Source organism: Mustela putorius, unplaced genomic scaffold (assembly GCF_011764305.1).
Source record: "Mustela putorius furo isolate JIRA1106 unplaced genomic scaffold, ASM1176430v1.1 tig00003853_pilon_pilon_pilon, whole genome shotgun sequence".
NCBI classification, from domain to species: domain Eukaryota; kingdom Metazoa; phylum Chordata; class Mammalia; order Carnivora; family Mustelidae; genus Mustela; species Mustela putorius.
The window spans coordinates 50,997,501-51,018,725 of NW_025422005.1; the positions used below are offsets into that span (position 1 = coordinate 50,997,501).

Sequence of the window (21,225 nt, forward strand, 5' to 3'; positions counted from 1 at the left end):
AGAGAGAGATCACAAGTAGGCAGAGAGGAAGGCAGAGAGAGAGAGAGGAGGAAGCAGGTTCCCTGCTGAGCTGAGAGCCCGATGCGGGACTCGATCCCAGGACCCTGAGATCATGACCTTAGCCGAAGGCAGCGGCTTAACCCACTGAGCCACCCAGGCACCCCAAAGGTCATTTTAGAAAGAGTTTTGGCCAACAATTGTTTCTGTTCTATTGTCTCAAATAGTGTTGCAAAAAAAAAAGAACAAATATACTTTTTAAAAAGTTCATATTTATTGCTTACCCTCCACATATGCAGATGCTGAAAGAAACAGAACATTTACAATACCATCAGTCAGACTAGAAGAGAAGTCAAGGACTATTTGGGCCACAAACTAGATAATGCACAGAATGAAACTTTAAGATCATGTTATTTACAATTTTTAAAATTTAAAAATGTACTTCCTTCTGCCAAACTCCCCCCCCAGAAGTGTGTGTGGAAGGTACAACAGTTCATGTAGCTCCAAGTTTAGTAGCAGCCACTCTGATTTGAAAAGAGAGGTGTTGCCAGTTTTTAGAGCAATTAAAATTGGTTAAAAATAGCAAATGGCCTAGTGGCTGCTGCATAGTGATTTGAGCAGAATTCAGCCTTGGTATTTCTACCATGGAACAAAATCTGTGTGTTGCTAAGTAGATTGCCCTAGTGACACTGCATGTACTGCAATGGCAAATATCAGGCTCAGTTGCCAGTGAGCAAGATCCAGATGTGTGAGAATCTTGGTGGTCCTGAGAGACTCCTCTGCACACATCCACAGCTACAGCTACAATGTAGCAGCTGGATGGGTAATGCTGATGCTTTGGAACAGAGATTTCATGGGCCTGAGTCGGTTTTTGCTACAGCGTTTTCTGCTTCATAGATTGATGAAAACATTGCAAACATGTTCTCTATTTTTAAAAAGGCAAAAAAAATTCTTTTCTGTCTAAAATTTTAACTTAAGCAACAGGATAAAAATAGCACTTTGTTTTGCATTATTTTAGTCCCTAGCCTATACATTTCAAATAGAGGAGTTAGAATAGGAATTAGAATTGAATTAGTGATTTTTGTTGTTTAAGAAAAATGAACTCATGATTAAGGTTAAGGGTTTTGTTCTTATTTTTTAAAAATATTTTTCCCACTTCCAAATTCCAGCCTTTAACCCATAGTGAGAGGCACTGTGGCATACCAGTGCAGAGCAGCAGCAGTTTACCTAGCATTTATGGTGGATGAGGCACTTGGCCAGCCATTATGTCACTTCATCAACATGACCCTCACTCAAGGGGGTTACCAGTGACAAACCGAAGCTTAGGGATACACAAAGCCAGGGTGTGAACGGAAGGCCATCTGACTCCAAAACCTAGAACAGGCTTCCTTGTATGGGAGAGAGCAGGAAGTATAAACTACTCAAAAGCAAGTAAATGTTGTTCCTTTTTTGGCAAAATCATTTACCACAAAAAAAAAAAAAAGTGAAGAACTTAAGCAATGAGAAATTATGTTCTTCACTCTCTCTTTTAAAGTAGACTTTATTTTTTGAAAAGATTATTTATTTATTTATTTATTTGAGAGTGATTAAGAGAGCATAAGCAGGGGGTGTGGCAGAGGGAGAGGGAGGAGCAGATTCCCCTGCCCAGCAGGGAGCCCAATCCAATGTGGGGCTCAGTCCTAGGACATGGGGATCATGGCCTGAGCCAAAGGCAGACATTTAGCTGACTGAGCCACCCAGGTGTCTCAAATAGGCTTTATTTTTTTTAGAACAATTTTAGATTTACTGAAAAATTACATGTCAGTAACTTGCCTGTACACCCCTAGGGTGAGATACCTTTAGGACGAAAAGAACTGAAAAAGAATCTTAAAACTATTTACAGTAACCACGTTGTTGTTGGTACCGTTGATATAGTTAATTACAAGACTGTCGAGTATATTTTGGGGAAATAAAGCAAATTAGTAATCAAAGGTTACTATAATTCTATTATTTTTGGAGTTGTTGTGAATTGAGACTATCAGTGTGGGAAAAGGAGTAAAAAGTCTCATTTAAATTGGAATTATCAATATAAAATCATAATTAGTTTTATTTTTAAAAAATTTCAATCTCTGTCCAAGAAACAATGGCCAACACAGAAATAATGACTCACTCCTACTGCTCAGATTGTGGTGTCCTATCTCCCACTAAAAGGAACAGGGCTCTTTAGAGAAAATCTGATGCCAAGTTAAGGACAGGAAAAGTGCATGTCAAGCTCATCACAGTTTGTGTCGGGTAGTAAGGAAGCAATCAAAAGCTACCAGGGTTCCATCCAAAGAGTTCAGCAGCCAACTTGAAGAGGCTTCTCCTCAAAGATGGAACAATTTAAGCATCCCTATGGGTAATAACTGCAATTGAGTAAAGTTCATTAAATATGTTTTAAAATGACGAGTTTATAACAGAGAGAATAAGAAAAATAAAGAGAGAATGGGGAAAAGGAGACAGGAGGGGGAAGTGGAAGGAAGAGGGTAGGGGAAGAAAGGGGACTGGTGGGAAGAATGGAGAAATGGGGGACGAAGGGAGACAGAAAGAAAGAAGAGAGGAAATATATGAAAGAGGGAGTGAGAGAGAGGAAGAAAGGAGTGGAGTTGGGGGAGAAAGAAAGAAAAAGAGGAGGAAAACAAGCAAGCAATTTGTCACCATGGAAAGATGCTAGTCAACCAACTCATTGTTCCGAAAACTGAAAATAAAGGGAAAAAAAAATCAAGCATTTATCTTCCTTTTCTATGTGAATTATGCAACTGGGTAAGCGAACAGAAAATGATGGAAAGGTTCTTTTTATAAACGTATTCCAGCTAATAAATATAAATGAAAAGATAGAATGAGAATATCACCATTTTGCAACTACTAATGAATGAATTGATTTGGGCATTTATTAAGCTGTTAACATCACAAAAGAGAGACATCGATATTATGGGTCTCTTAATGGAAGAACATTCCTTGCCAAAAAATTCAAATCTGAAAATAAAAAGCAAATCCCTGTTTAGGCCTCACCTCCAATGAGGAGCCGTTCTTATAACACAGAGATGTAACTGAACATATCTATTCTGTTCTACTTTTATATCTTACCCATGCATTCACTTGTTTCACAGATATTCATTCACTTGATTATTGCATGCTTTCTTTGTTTCTATTCTTGTCCTCCTGCAGTCTAATATCTACTTAGCAGCTAATGATATTTTAAAATGTAAGTCAGAGAATGTCACTCCTCCGCTCAAAACCTGCCAATGGTTTACCATTAACCCTTGAATCAAATTAAAGGTCTTTGCCATCACCAACAAGGTCCTACAAAATCTGGCCCAAATTAGTCACTTGTTACTCTCTCCCTAGCTCATTTTTTTTTTTAAGATTTTATTTATTTATTTGACAGAGAGAAATCACAAGTAAGCAGAGAGGCAGGCAGAGAGAGGAGGAAGCAGGCTCCCCGCAGAGCAGAGGGCCTGATGCGGGGCTTGATCCCAGGACCCTGGGATCATGACCCGAGCTGATGGCAGAGGCTTTAACCCACTGAGCCACCCAAGCACCCCTCCCTAGCTCAATTTGCTCAGTCATATGGATCTCCTTGCTAGTCTGTCAATGGATGGAGCACAATCCAACCTCAGGACCTTCACACATACTATTACTGCTTCCACCATATCCACATGGCTTACTCCCTTACCACATCCTTGCCTCTTCTTAAATACTCCTAGCCAAAGAAGCTTTCATTGATTACCCTATATAAGCAGCAACCCTGCTACTCTATTTTCCTTTAACTCACTTTATTTTTTGTAGCATTTATTATCATAACCATATCTTATATTAATTGTATAATTATCTCCCCCCTATTAGATTGTAAACTATAGAAGCAGGAACTTTATTTACTTAATTCTTTTCTATTTCCCCAGTGCCTAGAACAGTGCCTGTTACATAGTATATTCTCAATAAATACATGTCAAATGACTGAAGGAGTTCATGCATAAGTTGCTGTGTCACAGGGCATTAAACCTCAGTATCCAATAATAGCTTATTGAGGAAAACGAGTATGCTTCTTCAGCTTTTCATTGCAGCATTGTTTGATGCCTAGCACTTAGTAGGTCCTCAATAAATGCTTTTTATACTATTAAACTCACTTTCGCCTAGTAATCTTTTTTATCTATAGCTGTAAGAATATTTCTGAAATAAAATATTTCTATTGTGTGTATGTTATGAATGTCACTGGATTCCTAAATTGTATTTCTGTGAGAAAAAGTTACCAACATCAAAGTCTTGTAAGAAATAAAATCATCCCCCAAGAAAAAACAGAGTCCTAAAGACCAATAAGGGCACAGAAATTAAGCATACTAGTCATTGGCCAAACATTAAGTAGGATACTGTGTGAAGATGGAACATATTAGAAGCCCTCCTCCTATGGGTCTTGATAAACAGTGTCTCTGAAAATGTGTCTAGAAGAGGTGGGTGGGGAAAAAATGGATCTTCTTCAGTGACACTCTGTTGAGCCACTAGGTGGTGCTGTCAAAGACAGTGTGATTATCATGTGTGGATTCAGAAGAGAAATACCTTACTAACCTATAAAATAAGTAATTTTATTTTCTATTCCCATAGCACTGCATACTTATTGTAAAACATTTGGCAAATACAAACAAGCAAAAGGAAGAAACATTCACCCACAATGTTTCCCAAAAAACCCACTGTAACAGTATATGTTTTGTATAATTGATGATGATGATAATGGCTTATAGTGTTTGCTATGTGTCAGACATTGTCCCAATGTTTTATACTTATAAGCCTCCAGTCTTTCTAGGAAATTTCTCTCTATAAATAGTCATATATGAGATATAGTTATATGTATATTGATAAGTATATCATATTGGCTTTGGTTGATAGTCTGGTACAAAGTAGATGCTAAACAAATATTAGTTGTATGAATTATTGAGAATTTAATGATATAATTCATGAAAAACACCTGGCTCATCTAGTCATTCGATAAATAGTGGCTATATATTGCTGTATGTATTAACATTAATTAGTTTACAAAACAATCTTGTAAATGTTCTTTGCTCAAATTGCCCCTAAGAGAGCTTAGTTAATTGAGTCACCCCGTAACAATAAGAAGCCCAAATTCAGCTTTTCATTTGGCATTTTGACCTCTTTGTCCTCCTGTACCTGGTGTAAAGACTTAAGGATCTGTGTCCCAGGCTAATAAAGGTCTGAGAAGTAAAGCCAGCTTGGAATCCCAGAACTTCCTAGTGACTCCACTATCCAGGGTCACATTGTGGGGCTCACAGAAACAAAACCTGGTGCCGGGGCTGGCTCAAGACAGTTATCCCCTAAAGAATTTCTTGGAATTATTAAATAGCTAGTTGAAGATGAGACGGTTTTCCTTCTGCTTGACCTCCATCCCCTTACCTCTCTGTGACCACTTCAGCTTCTTTACCATCTGAGGTTACTGTAAATTGATTTAGTAAACCCTTCTGAGTTACTATGAGCAAGGTACTGTGCTAGAAATGTGGTGGGGGGTGGGTAGGGACAGCAAGATATGATCCCTCTGCCTTCCAGAAGCTTTCAGACTAACAAGGAAGGATAAGAGAACTACATATCTCCAAGATAAATAATTCCTTCCAAGTCTCATGACTTCTAAGAAGAAAAAGTAAACAGTTTCTTAATATGTGATCTGGAGTGTTTGTTAAAAGTGCATCTCAGACCTACTGGATCCAAATCACCGGATTGGGAAAGGATACTGCTTGGGATCTGTATTTATAACAATCATCACCAGTGCTTTTTATACACATACTGAAGTTTCAAAAGCACTGGTGGTAGCATCCCAAGATGAGTGCTGACAATAATGGAGATTGAAAGGAAAAGAGAGTGCATGTTTAATTTGCTTACCACATGCTAGACACTGTACTAATCACCTATGTTGTAAAAACTGTTATCATTGCTATTCCTCCTTTTTAGAGATGAGGAAACCAAAGCACCAAAAGGTTAAATAACTTGCTCCAGGTCACACACAGATAGTGGCAGAACAGAGATCTGAATCCATGTGGTTTGATTCAAGAGCCCATACTTTTAACCATTAAGATCAAATACCTCTCAAAGAAGTGACTGTCAGAGATTGCAAAGAGGCTTGCACAGGTGCAGAATGCCACAATGAAGAACCTGGGCAAAATGATATGTTTTGAAATGTAACAACCATCAAGAACTATTGGTTCTCATTAGTCTCTCTCTCTCTTTCTTTTAGATTTTATTTATTTATTTCAGAGAGAGAGAGGGAGAGCACAAGTTGGGAGGACAGGCAGAGGAAGAGGGAGAAGCAGACTTCCCACTGGGAAGGGAACTCAACACACAACCTGAGTTGAAGGCAAATGCTTAACTAAGCTACCCAGGTGCCCCTCATTAATCCCTTTAAAACTAGATTGTATGGTATTGTTTTCATTCTTCCAGAGTCACATGGGTAGTTTTTAAAAAGAGCATAACACTCTAAAAAAAAATGGGATGCCTGTCAGTTAAGTGTTCAACTCTTGGTTTCAGCTCAGGTCATGACTCAGGATTGTGAAATCTCTTTCTCCTGATGATTCACAGACCTGTACCCCTGGGGCAAATAATACATTATATGTTAATATATTAAAAAAAAAAGTACTCTTTCTCCCTCTCCTTCTGCCCCTTCTCCCACACCCTTTTTCCCTCTTAAATAAATAAATAAATAAATAAATAAATAAATAAATAAATAAAATATAAACAAAAAGAGCCTAACAGCAACCTACTGAGCATCTTTTCTGTATAATGCTATTTATATGTTTATCTCATCAATCTATGTGGCAAATATGAGATCATATTTGACTCAATTTAGACATGCAGAAGGTATTCTCAGAGAGTTTAAGTGATTTTTTTCCCAAGGACATAAAGCTATTAAATGGCGGAATCAGGACTGTTTTTATCCAACATCTGCTGCATCAGTGGAGGTGCGTTCAGCTATAAGTAACAAACCTCAATACACATTGACTTGAAGAATAAAGAAAGGGATTCTCACATACTGCATATCCTACCTATTGGCAAGTTCTGAGGTAAGACAGGTTTCAAGGTTGGTTAATTCAGAGGTGTAATGATGTCATCAAGGCCTATCCAAACTCAGATCTGCCCACTATTTGGGCAATTTGTGGGTTGGATTGTGTCACTCTCCCCACAAAAAGATTATGTTGAAGTCCTAACCTCTAGTACCTCAGAATGTGGCGTTTGTGTTTAAAAAAAAAAAAAAAGGCGCTTTTGCAGAAGTAATCAAGTTAAAAGGAGGTTATTAGAATGAGATTTAATCCAATAGTACTGCCATTCTTACTAAAAAGGAATACTGGACAAAGAGACAGACATTCCTAGATGTAGGACAGTATGAAGATACAGAGGGAGAAGATATTGGAGTGATGCATCTACAAGACAAGGAACACTAAGGATTGGGGGCAAATACCAGACCCTAGAAGAGGCAAGGAAGTATTCTCTCCTAAAACCATCAGAGCGCAGGGCCCTGCTGACACTGTGATTTGCACTTCTAGTCTCCCAAACTGGGACAATAAATTTTTATTGGTTTAAAATATCTGGTTTGTGGCACTACGTTACAGTAGCCCTAGGAAACTAATCCAGCATTATTTCTGCCATCACTGGTATTAGTTCATCTTAGGCAGAGTGGATGCTACACCTTAAGGAGTTACATTAGATAACAAAATTTCCAGAGGAAGAAAGACCACTTCTTTGGTTGGCAAGAAAACTCTTCTCTGAAGAAGCCCCAGCCGACTTCCTCTCCCACTTCACTGGTCCAGGTCCCATGTCCTTTCTCAAACTCAGCAACAGCAAAGGGAAAACAGTTGCTCATGACCAATCAACCTATATCTTAGAAGCAGATTGGGTCAGACTTTCCTGAGGGGCATGGCTGTGTGTAAGAGAAATAGATTCCTGAATATAATCAGGTTCTATGAGGAAGAAAGACAGATGAGGAGAAGGAATGCTAGCTAGGCCACCACCAGTGTCCATCATAATCTAGATTTTGTCCATTATACTATGGCCACATTTTCTTTGCTCCAGTTTCTCTCCATAGGATGGGAATGATTGCTTTTGTTTTACCTGGAGGTGAGAGAAGTGAATTTGGGTTTATAAGTTAATTGAATGGATTTACAGAAATATTGTTTTTTATAGAACCAGTAGCTCAATAAGCTCAATGCTTGACTCAATGCCCAGAACACAGTAGACTTTCAAACGACAGGAATGGCAGAGCCACAGGAGAAATTTGTCATCCAGTCCTTTGATCTTTCAGCATCCAATTTTTGTGAAACTGTTCTGTGGGGTGGACGGATTAAAGAAGAGGCTGATTAGGCTGAACCTAGGATTTCAAAAGTAATGAGGAAGATACAATCACCTCCACTCCTCATGCTCCTTACTCCTTACTTCTCCTTTGCTACTTACTGCTCCTTACTTCTGATATGCAATCAGAAGTATATAATCAGATATACAGTTGCCTGTGTCTTCCACCCAGATCATCTAACAGTTTCCCTGAAATCTCTACTTCTGGACATCTCTGTTTTTTTAAACCAGATCCATTCCTTAGTGCCTATATAAGGAGTGCAAAATCCATTAAAGAGTTCTGAACATGTTGGGGGAAAAATATGACAGGATAAGTATGATGTAATTTAAGTATTTTGGCAGAGCAAATGGAAAGAAATTACATTTCCTATTATCTTCCAACAGTTATTGAAAATGAAATGAAATATATTCTATACTCCCCCCAAAAGTCAAGGTTTTTTTTTTTCCCTTAAATGCAATTTTTTCCGCAGTTTGTTCATTTGGTATGCATTCCCCTCCTTTCACGACATGGAGGCATTCTGTTATGAAACATTCAATGAAAAAAAATGGACAAAAAAGTATACTACTTCTTTAAAATATATTGCAAGAATACTCATTTTCAGCTTTTTATTACAGCACTAGCTGGTATTCTTGCATGCAGTTTTGTAATTTATTCTGAACATTCTACTTAAACCTTTTTTCAATAGCATGATTTTATTAGAGTCAGCTCACTGGACTTTCCCAAAAAGGTATTTAAGATCAAATAAAACCAGTGCTTGGAAAAATATCATTACAATATGAAAGCAGTTACAAAAACATTAGTACTGCAAAGTTTTATTTCAAATGGCTGAGCTTGCTGTACCCCGGGTTATGGTACTTCTACTTCTGCAGACACACTTACTGGGGAGATAGAGAAAATTGTCATCTTAGCAGTTTTTGCACATGGTGCGGGGGGTGGTACAGAGAGCAAGAAGGGGGAAGATAAAGCTATAAAAATTTAAAGTGAAGCAGCCAAATTTTTAGGTGCTAGCATCGATGGTAAAAGTGGATTGCCCTCCATCCCAAACTCCCCCTCCCCAATCCACAATTTTGAACCACCCTCCACTCCTCAGGTGCCCTGGAGGATACAACAGAAATCTTTAAATTTGACTTTTACCCAGAAGACAAAGTATTGTCTTCTCTAAAATATAGAGGGTAACTTTTGGAAATATGAGTAGATTGATTATTGAATTAAATGTGTCAGAATATTATATTCCTTTTTGGATTTTGTTTCATATCTCATAAACTCTTGTCAACACAGCACCTTATTGGTCAAATGATGTCTTTTAGCACCTCCATCTGGCCGGGCACAAAGTTTGCATCTGAAGGTTTAGTCTGGAAGCAGCTTCCCTGGGAAATTATACAGGCAAGGCTGATAAGTCTCCAGGCTCCAGTGGTGAGTACTCTGCTGCTCTTGTCCTCTCCTTCAAGAATACTCCCTGCAGCCACCCCCTTACTCACCTTGAACCAGGCCCAGGGGTGACCCAGCACCTTACTCTCATTTGATTTCATAACTGAGCACCAAAGACAAATATTTTTTTTTATTCAGTTGTGATTATGTTTCTCCCTTCCCTGGTAACTGACAGGTGGTATGGCTGAAACTCAGCCTTCATTGGGGAAGAGTCAGCCACGTCCATGGCTGCGATTTGATGGGCTTTCCCTAACCCCCAAGGAGGTTGCTTGCAATTAAAATCTAATGTTTATTAGAAGAAAAAAAGGTATAAAAATCACTGCTGCATAAGGTGTTTTTATTTTAGAAAAAGTAATCTATTAATTGTGCAGCACAAAAGGTATTTTTGGTGAAAATGAAATAAATCAGCCTTTTTAGACATTGGTATTTTCATGTAGGTGATTAGTAATCCACATGCAATTCTATTACACGATATTTCCTTCATTCCTTTTCCTCCAAGCATTGAACCTATGGCAAAGAACTTGCATCCCTTAAGTTTGCCGATTAGGTGGTTTCTATGTGGACTTTCAAATGCGATTTTTAAATTGCAAGTTACTATTCGTATTACTTTTCTAAGGAGAAATATGCTTAAAAAGTAAAGTCTTTATTGCTTCTTAAAAGGCCTAGCACTCTGTGATAAATTCTCATATTTTGACTGTTAATATGTTTGAATGAAAATTATTTATACATTTGGGTGAGGTTGAGTGGTTTTCATTTGATTGCTGCCTCTGGAAATGAAAGCAGAGTAGCAGGAAATTTACATGTCATGCTGTGATGTATATCCAGATTATGAGATGATTGTGCAGCAGACGAACCCCAAGTAAAATCATTCCCATCAAACTGTGACAACTGCAATTCCTGACAAGGCCTCTTAGTTTTGGGGGCTATTATCATTGTACAAGAATATAATCTATTGACAGCAGGGCTGTTTAATACATTTAAAGGCAGACAGTGGAAGAAATCTTAACTGTTTTCATTCACCACTGCACAAGGGTGCAGATCAAAAGTGAATTATATTTAAAAATATGCATGTATGATGATAAGATGCATGACATCCATCAACCTGTTTAGTCATGGTTAGGCTGAGGTGGGGAAGAGCCAATATTACTGCCATATGTGGTCTGAAATAGAGACGTGAGACTGGAAATTATATCATTGCCCAGTCAGAGTGAGTGTGCGGGGGATGCTCTTTTTTAATCCCCGCTCTCTGTCTAAGCATCAAGTGCCATCCATGTCTATAGCAGTGACTTTGGGACAAAATAGGTATGTGAGGGCTCCTGTGTCTTTACCCTTCTGTTTAGCATGTGTGCACATGTGTACTCTGCATGGGCATTGTGCGAGCACTGTGGGTGAGCTGGAGATGAGTAAATCATTACCCTGAGAGAAGCTCCGAGTTAGACACTGACACGTGTGCCTATATAATAAGAGTGAAAACTAGGACATAGGGAATGGGAATACATCTCCAGGGACTGAGGATGGAATTGTTCAGCCTCGAGTTTCCAAATTCCATGACTGGTGTTGGTGGAGGGAATGCTTAATATTCTATCCTACAGGTATATGCAGGTGGCTGACAGGGCTGCTTCAGGTTACAGGGTACAAACTCAGCCAAGTGGTGTAGTAATGTTAATGTCCAATGTCAACAGGACTTAGCTTGGTCCCTTTGTATGAGAAAACTCTGGCAGGACTGTGAAGAGCTCTATGGTTTTCTATGTGATAGTGCTGAAAACAAACTGCAAGGGGGATTTTAAATTCCTAAGTTCATTAAGACTCTACAAACCACACATAGGATTCAGTCATATATTAAAACAGAAGGTATTCAAGGGTAGTTTTTAAAAAACGGAATGAAGAGTCCTGATGGATTAATGACATTTTTCCTGAGAAATTAGTTCACCAGCTAATATTCAGTATGTAAGATGAAAATTGCTTTGAATAGAGAGTACAAGGAGAACAAAGGGTGTGGGAAATGGTTAAATGTTTAAATCTCAGCTCAACAACCAAAAACTCCGTCTGGGTCTTTCTGTCCCTCTCCACTGCTTTGGAAAAGAAAATGCTTAAAGAAGCCACACCCATCTGTCTTTCCCCTTAAAACCTGAACTATTAAAGTGAATGCAAAATTATTTTTAGTGCTCATTCCAAAGGTTAATCATGACAAGAAGCTCTTGTCTTTTGAAAGGTTTTATAAGACTGTCCTGAGAGAAGCAAGGATAGGTCCCCCACAGAGCATAAAACACTGATGAGGTCTAGGTCCCATTCAGAGTTGCCCGGCCAGGACTAAAGGATTATTGGAATGAACATCCTTCAGTGACTCGCCCAGATACCCTTGGTTATCTCTTAGTGATCACTGGCACACTGGGAAGGGACTAACTTTCTATTAAGAAGAGAAAAGTGAGCAAACTAAAATCATCCATGTCCAAGGGCAGCATTCCCACTGACCCACACCAGGCCCAAACAAGGTAGCATCTCTGAGTCCTAACATGGGGCTTCTCTTGTGAATGATAAGTATTAGTTTACATCAGCAAATATTTATTAGCTGCCTACTATATGTCAGGACTGCACTGAGTCTTTACATTTTCCTTTATCTCAAAGGACTTTTGGTATAAATCTTGGTAGGTCGATAAGGGGACAGAATAATATGAGAACGACCTTTCATTTTAGTCATTGCAGTGTGTAAAGCATCTAGCATAGTGACTGGCACAGAGGAAGCATGTAATACTGTGTTTTAATAGATGTTTCAGTTTAAAAGAGTTGTGAATTTATGGAAAAACTGCAAAGATAGCACAGAGTTCCCATATACCTCCCAAACCAGTTTCCTTATCATTAATGTCTTTTATCAGTATGGTATATATGCTATAATAAATCAACCAATATTGATACATTATTAACTGAAGTTCATAATTAAAATTTCCTTAGTTTCTAAGTAGGTCTTTTTTTTGTCCTACGATCTTATCCAAGATACCACATTACATTTAGTGTTCATATTTCCTTAGTTTTCTCTTGACTGTGACAGTTTCTCAGACTTTCTCAGTTTTGATGAACTTGATACTTTCAAGGAATTTTGGTCAAGTATTTATAGAATGTCCTTCAACTAGGATTTTTCTGATGTATTTCTCATGACTAGACAGAGGTAATGGGTTTTGAGGAGGAAGAGCACAAAGGTGAGGTGCCATTTTTATCACATCATATCAAGTATACATACTATCAACATGACTTCTTACTTTGATGTTGACCTTGACTATCTGGCTGAAGTAGCATTTGTCAAGTTTCTCCACTCTCCAGGGTCCTCCCTTCCCAGCTTTGGGAAACTGGGTGACTTATTCAGGCACTGGATTTGCCACTTATAAAACAGATATAGCACCTACTTCACAGGATTGCCATGACAATTAAAGGAAAGAATGTTTATAAAGTCTTCAGCAGATGCTGGGTACACATTTCATGAAGCGCCCCCCCACCACAACCACTAGCCCACCCCCTCAGTGAAGCGGTCCTTGCTCACTTGGGCAAAATGTCATATGCTCAAAAACCTTTTCTATATCTCCATTATGTAGTGTAGATCTTACTGTATTGTAATTATTTATTTGTTTATCTCTCAAACTAGAACACAATGTCTTTCTTTATACCCATAGTATTTAGCACAGGCCTTCATACAAAGAAGGTGCCCAATACATGTTTGATGAATAAATGAACACATGAATTTATTATTCATTTCAAATATTTATTAGGTACTTCCTGTCATGTTTAGAGGATAGGACTCCAATTACAGGTGAAAATGTAAATAATAGTGAATAACATCTGACAGTTTGCAGCATGTTTTCAATAGTTCGTATAACTGAGCTTACAGGGAATGTGTGAGGTAGAAAGGCAGGGTTTTTAATCTCCCCTATCTGCCAGACAAGGAACCTGACTACCAGATATTAAGTGTCCTGCTTATGGTCCCCAGTCCCTGCAGAGGCAGAGAGGGGCAAACACAGAGGGCTTGGGAGTCCAAGTTCCCCACTGTTGGCTCCTTGGAGGCAGTGGTGTAAAGGACTATCATCTGCATGGGATTCCTTTAGGTTAGGATGTGTGCAAATGGGAGTCACTGCTAAGAGGAGGGAGGAGGGGAAGAAGGATGCTTCCTTGCTATGAGGGGCCCATCAAAATTATGGCTTGAAGCTTATTTTTACAGTGTAATAGCGTACCCCGTCTCAGCTGAGCAGAATCCTGTGAAACACAAGTTTAGCTCAGCAGAATTCATCACCAGCTGAGACTTAAAAATGTGTCTGAGCTCTGTACTTATTGAACACACAAAGAGTATGAATATCAAGTTATTCGGCTGTGAAATAATATCAACAAAGTTAGTTATGTTTAATTTAACTGTTGAATGGAGGTTTAGCAATTTGGGACCGAAGCCTCGATGAGGAATGGGGAATGGGCAAATCAAACACTAAATTCCCTTCTCCTAATAGCCCAGGCTCTGCTGAGAGGAAGAAGCTGATCTGTGCTTTCCCACCTCTGCCTATCATCATTAAACACAGCGCAGTACCTATCTTGGGCCTTTGTATTTTTCCTAACCTCCTCCAGGGAAGAACAAATTGCAAACAATATCAGGTTCCCAAAGTCCCAGGAGGAGCCCTCTGAAAGCCAGAAAGAGTAAAGATCTCTTCCCATTCCTTTTCTTAAATACTTCTCTAGGAGGGCAGTTAAAATAATCTTGTCTGTCTATATTGATATGATATAGATTGTGGGTTGGGAAGAAGAAAGTAGTATGAGCAGAGTTGTATACCATAATTGAGAAGGACTCTCTGTCTTCTGTCATTTGTAGTGTTAATGACAAAATGTTCATTTTCTTCTCCTCCATCCATCCTTCTGTCCCTTCCTTCACCACCCACCCTCCTTCTTTCCTTACTTCCTTTCTTCCTTCCCAGTTTCTAATGAAGGAATTTCCATGACCCCCACTGAATGGGAGTCAGTAAAGATACTATTGGCATTTGGTACTGGGCAGGTCACTGTGCAGCTTTCCTGTGCATGGGAGGATGTTCATCAGCCTTGGTTCCTGTCCACCAAAGACAATAGCACTGCCATAAACATTGTGGCTAACAAAAATATCTCTATAAACTTCTTGATTAAGAATCACTGTTTATCTGGTTGATTTTAATAAGCTAGGAAACAAAAGGAAGAAAGAGTCTTTATGAAAGTTTCTATAATTTTCATTAAAGAGCTGAGAATCAAATGGAATGGAATTAACCTGATGGGACATGGGAAAGGCACCCAATTTCCCTTGCTTGCTTCAAACCTATTTGGAAAAAATAAATGCTCACTTTTCCAGAAGCTTTTCCTACTACCATTGGTCATAAAGAGCCTGGTCAAGGATTCCTAAGTGGAAGTCTGCTGAGAGCAGTGGGAAGGCTTTGGCTTTTTCTGATAAATGGGAAGGACAGATGTGGAACATCCTTTCCCTCTTCTTCCTGCCTTGCATAGAAATGTGTCGGTAGGAGCTACAGCAATTACACTGCAACCATGAGAAAAAAGCTATTTAAAGCATTTTCAGCAACTGCCCATCTCCAGATTCTTTGTTATCTGAGAAAACTAATCTCTTATTTGTTTAGGCCTTACTCTAAAGGGAAGGGAGTTTAGTGTTTGATTTGCCCATGCTCCATTCCTCATCAGAGCCTTATTCTGAATAGCAGCAAAATATCAGATACAGCACCATTTAAAATGATATTTGTAAGGTAATGTAAGAATATAGAAATATTTTATGATTTAATATTGGTGAAAAGTGGGATGTGTGTGAGTGTGTGTGTGTGTGGGGAGTATATTTCCACTATAATATAATCCTTCCTTATACTTACAAAACTTATTCACAGAAAAAAAAATACAGGTATTATTATAAATTGTTAAATTGTGTTTTTCTTTGAATTATGTGCCTAAGAATTGTTTTCTTATTTTTTAAAAAAGATTTTATTCATCTATTTGAGAAAGAGAGTGAGCGAAAGAGAGAGCACACGTGCAGGGGGCACAGAGGGAGAGGGAGAAGCCCATGCCCCACTAAGCAGGGAGCCTGATACGGGGCTCAATCCCAGGACCCTGGAATTATGACCTGAACCAAAGGCAGACAACTGACTCAGGCACCCTAAGAATTGTTCTCTTTACACTTTTCTATTCTGTATTTTCCAGATTTTTAAAATAAATCTGCATTATTTAAAAAAAAAAAAACTACATGTATGTGTGTATATCACATCATTTCACCTCACCTCTGAGTGTGCTAGGGGGAAGACAGTATCTACAATCACAAGCAGCAATCCTCTCACTATACTCAGCTTCCCAGAGTAGGAGCACAAGGCTGTTGAGGGTTCTAAAGGGTAACATGATGAAGAATACATGAGGCACTGAGATCATTAATCTTGTGACAATTAAATCATGGAAAAGAGAAGGATAAGCATTATCTTTAAGTATGTGGAAGACTCTCATGTGGAAATGGGTGTTAGTTCCTTCCCTCCATCATTCACTCCAAATATTTGTTGAGGGCCAGATGTCAGGTACTGCGCAAAGCCCATTTGAGCCCCAAACATCTATGGTCCCCGTCTTCAGAGGAAATACAGTTTACTAATGGAAACAGTAATTTATCAAATGATCACAGAAATATACCACTTCAAATGATGATCAACTCTGTGAAGGGATAGTAGGAAGAGAGGTGAACATGATCCAGTTTAGGGAGTTAGTATAAGACCTCCCCAGGGAAGGCTTGTTTGAGTTGAAGTCTAAAGAGCTAACTACACAAAGTAGGTAAGAAGAGAGTTCCAGGCAAGGTATTTATAAAGGTCCTGGGGCCAGAGGGAATGTGGCCTGTATGAAGAACAGAAAAAAGTCTAGGACCCCTAGAGCACAAATCATGAGGCTGAAAAGGCAAGCAAGGGAAAGATCATGCAGGTATAAAGATTTTAGCCCTCTAGTATCTAAAGTCTATAAAGAACTTATCAAACTCAACACCCAAAGAACAAATAATCCAATCAAGAAATGGGCAGAGGAATTGAACAGACATTTCTGTAAAGAAGACATCCAGATGGCCAACACACACATGAAAAAGTGCTCCACATCACACGGCATCAGGGAAATACAAATCAAAACCATAATGAGATACCACCTCACCTCAGTCAGAATGGCTAAAATCAACAAGTCAGGAAATGACAGATGCTGGCAAGGATGTGGAGAAAGGGGAACCCCCCTACACTGTTGGTGGAAATGCAAGCTGGTGCAACCACTCTGGAAAACAGCATGGAGGTTCCTCAAAAAGTTGAAAATAGAGCTGCCCTATGAGCCAGCAATTGCACTACTGGGTATTTACCCTAAAGATACAAATGTAGTGATCCAAAGGGGCACATGCACCCGAATGTTTATAGCAGCAATGTCCACAATAGCCAAACTATGGAAAGAACCTAGATATCCATCAACAGATGAATGGATAAAGAAGATGTGGTTTATATATACAATGGAATACTATGCAATCATCAGAAGAAATGAAATCTTTCCATTTGCAACGACATGGATGGAACTAGAGGGTATTATGCTTAGCGAAATATGTCAATCAGAGAACGACAATTATCACATGATCTCCCTGATATGAGGAAGTTGAGAGACAACATGGGGGGGGGTTTGGGGGGTAGGAAAGGAATAAATGAAACAAGATGGATCGGGAAGGAGATAAACCATAAGAGACTCTTAATCTCACAAAACAAACTAAGGGTTGCTTTGGGGGAGGGGGGAGGGAGAGGGTGGTAGGGTTATGGACTTTGGGGAAGGTATGTGCTATGGTGAGTGCTGTGAAGTGTGTAAACCTGGTAATTCACAGACCTGTACCCCTGGGGCTAATAATACACCATATGTTAATAAAAAAAAAAAAAGATTCTAGCCCTTGGGTTTCCTAAGACCCATAGAACATCAAGATGGGCTTTAATCCAGGTATCATTTGTTCTGTGAAAGGGTCCCCTCTGGCTGCTCTGGATCTATGAGTGGGTAGGGTTGAATATAGGAACTCCAGTCCCTCATCAACACAAGGAATTGGAGTCTATGAATGAAAGTGAGGAGGAGATGGATTTTGGCTAAATAGAGAAAAATTCTAAACATAAGATAAATAATAACTACCATATACTCAGCTATTATGAACTGGGAGGCACTATGCTAAGAGCTTTCAAGTTTAGAAGTGTTTTTCATTTACTCCTTAGGAGCACAGACCACTGTCATCCCACTTCACAGATTAGGGAACTAAAGCTCAGAGAGGTTAAGTGACTTATGCAACATCACACAACTAATAAGTAGTGAACTTAGAACGTGAACTGAGTTCTGGCTAATGCTAAAGCCTTTTATTCATCACTAAGCAACATCACCTCCCCTCACAGAAGAGTGAGCTCCCATCCTAAGCATGAGAGAAGCCTGATGTGACCTCCTATAACGGGCCCTGCACTGAGGTTTCTTGTGTTTTCGGGAGGTAATAAGGTTGACCTGCTTCACACTCACCAGAGGACTCACCAGCAGCAGGAGGCATTTTCTTCCTGTGTCCTTTGCTAAAGAGCTGGGATACTTCTTTGTACCTCCATGGCTACCATAATTCCCACAGAAAATCATATTCTCTATATAGCCTGGAGATCCCTCTTTCCCACCATCCTTGGAGAGAAGCCACTGGCCAGAAATGCAAGTCTGGGGAACTTTCAGAACCTACCTAAGGCTGCTGGGCAAGGGGTGTTTTGATTTCTGCTGGGCCCTGGAGAAACACAACTCCATTTTGGAATCGAGGAGATGAAGGAGATAAGGCTCCTGAACAATGACCTTTGGTAGACCTGAGCCCCTGCCAGGGCAAACTACATGGACAGGGAAGTGCTTTAGTTATTATCAGATGGTATTGATTCTCAGGAGAAGAATGAGAGATTAAGAAGTTATCAGGCATCTTCGACTTCCTTTCTGAAGTCACAGAGCAGCTGCTGCTCTGTAACAACCCTGAGCATGATGAACATTTGGGGAGAAGGGATAATTTTTAAATAAAGAAAAATGCTCTTCTCTGCAAGAAAATTTGGTCACTAACTTCATTTGACAGGTGTAATAGACTGTGGTAGTTTTGGGGGATACATGGTGTAAAGTAAAGCAAGAGAGGTAATAAGCATCTTGGCATTTATTCTTTATGTAGGAATATTTGTTCCTCAAAGTCAGACTACGTGGAATATTAGCATTTGAATAAATTATTCAACACCTTCTAGAGAAAGCAAGGGGAAAAATCTTTTCAGCATTATAACATGGCAATCTACAAGGTAGTAGAAAAAGAAGGCTGTCATTTTTTCTTCAATTACAAAAGGCAAATATTTATTATTTATAAGTATTCGCCTTGTATAGGCTTAAATGTTATTTATGAACCTGTTGCACAGTGATTTTCAATGTAACTCATTATTTTTAGCCTTAGGGTGTTGTAAAGGAGCATGGATATATTTAATGACACTCTGCTAGTCAGCGCAATTACACTGTAATCATTATGTAAAATGTGCTATTAATTAAACCAATTTCTAGTTAGAACATTCGCTTCTGCAGGGCTTAATCTTAATCTTCAGCAATCTTTCTCTCTGTTTTTCACCTATTAATTATATGATTACTTTTTAAGTTAATATGATAGAATATGTTTTTATTTTTAGGCTGAACACTGCCAATTAGGAATATTTGTCAGATGGGTCTTGTGTTTATGGGTCAAAGCTTTCTTTTCCTTGAACTGGTAAAAAAAAAAAAGGCTAAAAAGGTTATTTTGGAGAAACTGGATATTTTTCATAAAATCAAACTCATATCTTCCCTTTCCTGCATAGCAGCCTTATTCACAAAATTAGTTTCATGACTTAACAAAAATACCATTTCATTTTACTTGAGTCATTTCAGCATTGAGTTTATGTACTTTAAAATGTCCTTCAACATCAGACTTACATTTAACATTAGCATTTTGTCAAGGAAACTCAAGGTAGGTAAATAGTTGGTATTTCTGGTGGGTGAAGGAGGTAAATGGCCTCACTGTTCAGGCCCTTCTACCACCCCTCTTCCAAAAGTCTTGCAATACTTCTATCACTGTGTTTGCAAAAATGGGGATGGGAAACCTGCTTCCTAATCTTTACTAATGATTCCTGCTACAGCATTTCTTTTCTTTTTAAGATTTTATTTATTTATTTGACAGACAGAGATCACAAGTAGGCAGAGAGGCAGGCAGAGAGAGAGGAGGAAGCAGGCTCCCTGATGCGTAGAGAGCCCGATGTGGGGCTCGATTCCAGGACCCTGAGATCATGACCTGAGCCAAAGGCAGAGGCTTTAACCCACTGAGCCCCCCAGGCGCCCCACTACAGCATTTCTTAAAAATTGAAAAAAAAAAAAAAAAAGAAAGAAAGAAAAAGAAAAAGAAAACCTCTCTCTCTCTCTAGAATGACCCCTGGTGGAAGGGAAGTAAGAACAAAAGGAAGGGAACAGGCTTAGTACACAGAAGCATGACAAGTGGGAAATGGCTAACACCTTGTCTTCTCGCTTGACACACGGTTCATCTGAGAGGAGGAGAGAAGAGTTTCACTTTTTAATTTAATTTTCTCTCAGTTTCTACTCATGGATTGGAAGAATTAACTTTGTTACGATGGCCTTTTACACAAAGCGATCAATGCAATCCTGATCAAAATTCGAACGGCATTTTTTACAGAAACAACACAAACAATCCTCAAATGTGTGTGGAACCACAAAGGACCCTGAGTAGCAACAGCAGCGACGAGAAAGAAGGAAGCGGGAGGCCTTGGGCTTCCTGACATCAGACTCCCTTAGGAGGCTTTAGTAACCCCAGCAGAGCGGTCCTGGCCTAAACCCCGACACACGGCTCGACGCAGCAAGATGGAGAGTCCATTAATGAACACGCGCCTAAACGGTGCGGGCCAACCGGAGAGCCACACGGACACCGTCTTACACCACTGACAAAAACTAAAAACGCCACAGTTCGCCACATCAAGTCCTTCCTCTAAAGGGCCCTGAGTAGTCAACCGCACAGAGGAAGCTGCTTCTCACTTCTCCTTACCTTCTCCTCCCCGGCGGGGCCTGAGGAAACCGAGGTCCTGTCACCGTCGTGGGGACCCCACCTCATCCTGAAACTGAGCCTGAGCCTCCTTGCAGGTCCTGAGGAAACCCGGCTTCCGTCAAGTGTGCTCGTGAAGACGCGTGCACGTGGAGACACGTCCAGGCCAGAACACGCATGCGCGGGCGGTCAGCGGAGGGTGCTCGGCTGCCCCCTGGCGGCCCTTAGGGTAGTGCAGGACTTGCTAAGCTCAGGTGGCACCTTTTCCCTACAGTCCTGCTGAATCCCGTCAACTTTGAAATTCGAACAGAAATGAAGCTAAATCCCGGTGTCTTACTAAAAATAGTTGAGGAAACCA

General features: G+C 39.6%; 1 long non-coding RNA gene across 1 annotated transcript in view; it reads right to left on the reverse strand.

Annotated features, from left to right (window-relative positions):
* LOC123387343 overlaps positions 1 to 21,022 on the reverse strand; it is a 34,628-nt gene extending 13,606 nt beyond the window's left edge. Inside the window, exon 1 of the long non-coding RNA XR_006601773.1 lies at positions 20,871 to 21,022. This is a non-coding gene — a long non-coding RNA (uncharacterized LOC123387343). The remainder of the gene's footprint in view (positions 1 to 20,870) is intronic.
* Positions 21,023 to 21,225: the final 203 nt, after the last annotated feature.